At 37.0% G+C, this 6075-nt stretch overlaps 1 long non-coding RNA gene across 1 annotated transcript in view; it reads left to right on the forward strand.

The window, feature by feature from the left end:
• Positions 1 to 5425, forward strand: part of LOC138853567 (uncharacterized) — a 57521-nt gene extending 52096 nt beyond the window's left edge. The window contains exon 3 of the long non-coding RNA XR_011392738.1: positions 4177 to 5425. This is a non-coding gene — a long non-coding RNA (uncharacterized lncRNA). The remainder of the gene's footprint in view (positions 1 to 4176) is intronic.
• The last annotated feature ends 650 nt before the right edge of the window (positions 5426 to 6075 follow it).

Genomic DNA, 6075 nt, shown 5'->3' on the forward strand with positions numbered 1-6075 from the left:
TCTGCGATCCTATTCTCCGTCTTACTCTTAATTCTTTCAATTATAACTCTACCATACACTTTACCAGGTACACTCAACAGACTTATCCCCCTATAATTTTTGCACTCTCTTTTATCCCCTTTGCCTTTATACAAAGGAACTATGCATGCTCTCTGCCAATCCCTAGGTACCTTACCCTCTTCCATACATTTATTAAATAATTGCACCAACCACTCCAAAACTATATCCCCACCTGCTTTTAACATTTCTATCTTTATCCCATCAATCCCGGCTGCCTTACCCCCTTTCATTTTACCTACTGCCTCACGAACTTCCCCCACACTCACAACTGGCTCTTCCTCACTCCTACAAGATGTTATTCCTCCTTGCCCTATACACGAAATCACAGCTTCCCTATCTTCATCAACATTTAACAATTCCTCAAAATATTCCTTCCATCTTCCCAATACCTCTAACTCTCCATTTAATAACTCTCCTCTCCTATTTTTAACTGACAAATCCATTTGTTCTCTAGGCTTTCTTAACTTGTTAATCTCACTCCAGAACTTTTTCTTATTTTCAACAAAATTTGTTGATAACATCTCACCCACTCTCTCATTTGCTCTCTTTTTACATTGCTTCACCACTCTCTTAACTTCTCTCTTTTTCTCCATATACTCTTCCCTCCTTGCATCACTTCTACTTTGTAAAAACTTCTCATATGCTAACTTTTTCTCCCTTACTACTCTCTTTACATCATCATTCCACCAATCGCTCCTCTTCCCTCCTGCACCCACTTTCCTGTAACCACAAACTTCTGCTGAACACTCTAACACTACATTTTTAAACCTACCCCATACCTCTTCGACCCCATTGCCTATGCTCTCATTAGCCCATCTATCCTCCAATAGCTGTTTATATCTTACCCTAACTGCCTTCTCTTTTAGTTTATAAACCTTCACCTCTCTCTTCCCTGATGCTTCTATTCTCCTTGTATCCCATCTACCTTTTACTCTCAGTATAGCTACAACTAGAAAGTGATCTGATATATCTGTGGCCCCTCTATAAACATGTACATCCTGAAGTCTACTCAACAGTCTTTTATCTACCAATACATAATCCAACAAACTACTGTCATTTCGCCCTACATCATATCGTGTATACTTATTTATCCTCTTTTTCTTAAAATATGTATTACCTATAACTAAACCCCTTTCTATACAAAGTTCAATCAAAGGGCTCCCATTATCATTTACACCTGGCACCCCAAACTTACCTACCACACCCTCTCTAAAAGTTTCTCCTACTTTAGCATTCAAGTCCCCTACCACAATTACTCTCTCACTTGGTTCAAAGGCTCCTATACATTCACTTAACATCTCCCAAAATCTCTCTCTCTCCTCTGCATTCCTCTCTTCTCCAGGTGCATACACGCTTATTATGACCCACTTCTCGCATCCAACCTTTACTTTAATCCACATAATTCTTGAATTTACACATTCATATTCTCTTTTCTCCTTCCATAACTGATCATTTAACATTACTGCTACCCCTTCCTTTGCTCTAACTCTCTCAGATACTCCAGATTTAATCCCATTTATTTCCCCCCACTGAAACTCTCCTACCCCCTTCAGCTTTGTTTCGCTTAGGGCCAGGACATCCAACTTCTTTTCATTCATAACATCAGCAATCATCTGTTTCTTGTCATCCGCACTACATCCACGCACATTTAAGCAACCCAGTTTTATAAAGTTTTTCTTCTTCTCTTTTTTAGTAATTGTATACAGGAGAAGGGGTTACTAGCCCATTGCTCCCGGCATTTTAGTCGCCTCATACGACACGCATGGCTTACGGAGGAAAGATTCTTTTCCACTTCCCCATGGACAATAGAAGAAATAAAAAAGAACAAGAGCTATTTAGAAAAAAGAGAAAAACCTAGATGTATGTATATATATATATGCATGTGCGTGTCTGTGAAGTGTGACCAAAGTGTAAGTAGGAGTAGCAAGATATCCCTGTTATCTTAGCGTGTTTATGAGACAGAAAAAGAAACCAGCAATCCTACCATCATGCAAAACAGTTACAGGTTTTTGTTTCACAGTCATCTGGCAGGACGGTAGTACTTCCCTGGGTGGTTGCTGTCTACCAACCTACTATCTATAAATATATTAAACAACCATGGTGACATTACACATCCCTGTCTAAGACCTACTTTTACCGGGAAGTATTCTCCCTCTCTTCTACACACCCTAACCTGAGCCTCACTATCCTCATAAAAGCTCTTTACAGCATTTAGTAACTTACCACCTATTCCATATACTTGCAACATCTGCCACATTGCTCCTCTATCCACTCTATCATATGCCTTTTCTAAATCCATAAATGCAATAAAAACTTCCCTACCTTTATCTAAATACTGTTCACATATATGTTTCAATGTAAACACTTGATCTACACATCCCCTACCCACTCTGAAGCCTCCTTGCTCGTCCGCAATTCTACATTCTGTCTTACCTCTAATTCTTTCAATTATAACCCTACCGTATACTTTTCCTGGTATACTCAGTAAACTTATTCCTCTATAATTTTTACAATCTCTTTTGTCCCCTTTCCCTTTATATAAAGGGACTATACATGCTCTCCGCCAATCCCTAGGTACCTTCCCCTCTTTCATACATTTATTAAACAAAAGTACCAACCACTCCAACACTATATCCCCCCCTGCTTTTAACATTTCTGTCATGATCCCATCAGTTCCAGCTGCTTTACCCCCTTTCATTCTACGTAATGCCTCACGTACCTCCACCACACTTACATTCTGCTCTTCTTCACTCCTAAAAGATGGTATACCTCCCTGGCCAGTGCATGAAATTACCGCCTCCCTTTCTTCCTTAACATTTAAAAGTTCCTCAAAATATTCTCGCCATCTACCTAATACCTCCCTCTCCCCATCTACTAACTCCCCTACTCTGTTTTTAACTGACAAATCCATACTTTCCCTAGGCTTTCTTAACTTGTTTAACTCACTCCAAAATTTTTTCTTATTTTCATAAAAATTTCTTGACAGTGCCTCTCCCACTCTTTCATCTGTTCTCCTTTTGCACTCTCTCACCACTCTCTTCACCTTTCTTTTACTCTCCATATACTCTGCTCTTCTTATAACACTTCTGCTTTGTAAAAACCTCTCGTAAGCTACCTTTTTCTCTTTTATCACACCCTTTACTTCATCATTCCACCAATCACTCCTCTTTCCTCCTGCCCCCACCCTCCTATAACCACAAACTTCTGCCCCACATTCTAATACTGCATTTTTAAAACTATTCCAACCCTCTTCAACCCCCCCACTACTCATCTTTGCACTAGCCCACCTTTCTGCCAATAGTCGCTTATATCTCGCCCGAACTTCCTCCTCCCTTAGTTTATACACTTTCACCTCCCTCTTATTGGATGAATCATTTACCAGTGGTAACAACCATTTAATGTTGGTATGACCTCACCTTTGGTTACTACTCACCTGACGCGAGCTTACGTCAGAGGTGAGTGGAGTAGAGTAGTCAGTACAGCACTTCTCTGGGTATAGAGAAGGTCTTCATTGCTTACTCATTTTAACATTAATTGAGAAACTGTTGGTCTAGAGCTTTATTCTCTAAAATCACCAGAATTTAAGATCTTGTGAAACTTTCATTGTATAGAAATTCTCATGTGTTAAGAGACTTCAAGTATTCTAGTCAACATTCTAATCATCTTGGAAAATAGAGACGCTGTAACTTTATTGATCATATTTATATTAAAGGCCCAACTTATAAATTACCATGACCTTTATTCTAGCTAGAATGAAGGTCATGGTAATTTGTAAGTTCTATATAAAGTCTGTGTCTATATGTAATTACTGAGGAAAAGGTACAATTAAAATACCTTAAGTCAATAACATTATTTACGTTATATTAGAGATTCATTTTACAAAGTTTTTTTAATCTCCTTATTAATCAATACACAAGAAATGATTCCCTATTACGATATAAGTGGAGTATAATTCTCCATGAAAATCCCCTAGACTAACCTCTCCTATTGTTTATAAAGTTTATCGTAATAGCTCTCAGAGCCATTTTTGTAACTTCTTCTTTCAATGTATTCTAGTGTATCTATTTTATTTTGGCCGTGACATCATTCTACCATATTTTTTTTTTAACATACCAGCCGTCTCCAACTGAGGCAGGGTGACCTAGAAAGAAGAAACACTTCCACCATCACTCACTCCATCACTGTCGTGCCAGAGTGGCACCTATACTACAGCTCAAGACTGCAGCATTAACACCCCTCCTTCAGAGTACAGACACTGTACTTTCTACCACCAGGATTCAAGTCTGGCTAACCAGTTTTCCCTGAATCCCTTCATGGATATCACCTCGCTCGCACTCCAACAGCACGTCACGTCCTAAAACCCAGTAATATGTTGCACTATTATCTAATGTGAATTAAAAAATTTCTTTTTATTGTCTTTAATAAATATTAGCCAATTGTGGGCCATTTTGAATTTTTGAGTGAAATTCTCAAGGTTTTCCAGACTGAATAATTTACTGAAGTTATTTAGTAAGTAAAATTATTTATTTTTTGTTTATATATTTTATAAATAAGTTTATTTTTTAAATAGGTTTATTTAGGCATAAGTACACATAAGTACAATTATCATAGAGTGTAAATTACCCAGGATAAGTTGGAAAAGTTAATCAAAGTGACTTATTTCCACTGGGGTCCTTGAAGAGCCTTCTAGGGCCTGTGATTCTGTCTCATCTGTTCCTTTAGGCTTTTTTATGTCATCCTCTAGTACACTTTTAACCTCTTCAAATATATCTTTTTTTGTCTTTTGTTTTAATTAGTTATTTGGGATTTAAATTCTCATTATCAGAGTTGCTTTGTAAACACATTCCAAAACTTTATACTGCATCTCTCTTATATTTCCTCTTACTATTCACAGTTTTGTTTACATTCTTAATTATCTGTATTTTTATTCCAAAATTTTATTTACATCATTAATTATCTGAATTTGTGTTCCAAACTTTTGTTTACATCCTTAATTACCTGTATTTTGTGTTCCAAACTTTCGTTTACATCTTTAATTACCTGTATTTTGTGTTCCGAACTTTTGTTTACGTCCTTAATTATCTATATTTTGTGTTCTGACTTTTCTTTCTTTACAAATTTGAATATTTACATTCATCTTTTTCTTCTGGGATTCTTCCTCAACACGTCATCCTATATAGTTAGTATTTTTTAATCAATGTCTAAAATAATCATGAAAGGTCACACAGAAAATATACTGCATCAGTGTGCGGTTTGTCAGAAAGATTTTTTGGATGAATCAGGTCTTATAAATCACTCGAAAATTCATAGAGAGGAGAAACCATACCAGTGTTCAGAATGTCTTAAAACCTTTTCAAGGAAAATGCATTTAAACAACCATTTGAGAAGTCATTCAGGAGAGAAGCCATTTCAGTGTACAGAATGCCTCAAAATATTTTCTTATAAATCGCACTTAAATGCTCACTTGCAGCTTCATTCGGAAGAGAAGCCATTTCAGTGCTCCGAATGTCTTAAATCCTTTTCGTATAAATCGCATTTAAATGCCCATTTGAAGATTCATAAAGAGGACAAACCATATCAGTGTGTACAGTGCTTTAAGGCCTTTGCACAAAAATCACGTTTAAATGCCCATTTGAGAGTTCATACAGGTGAGAAGATTTACCATTGTTCAGAGTGTCTAAAGGCCTTTTCAAAGAAATCAAGTTTAAACACTCATTTAAAGGTTCACACAGGAGAAAAACCATTCCAGTGTTCATTGTGTCCCAAATCATTTTCAGAAAAAGCTCATATCAACATCCACATGAAAGTTCACACTGGAGAGAAACCCCACCAGTGTTCCGAGTGTCCCAAGGCCTTTTTGCAAAAATCGAATTTAAATAGTCATATGCGAGTTCACACAGGGGAGAAGCCATTTCAGTGTTCAGAGTGTCTAAAGGCTTTTTCAGGGAAGTCAAATTTAAAAATCCATTTGAGAATTCATACAGGAGAGAAACCATATCAGTGTTCTGTGTGTCA

This window comes from Cherax quadricarinatus, chromosome 33 (genome assembly GCF_038502225.1).
Source record: "Cherax quadricarinatus isolate ZL_2023a chromosome 33, ASM3850222v1, whole genome shotgun sequence".
In the NCBI taxonomy this organism is placed as follows: Eukaryota; Metazoa; Arthropoda; class Malacostraca; order Decapoda; family Parastacidae; genus Cherax; species Cherax quadricarinatus.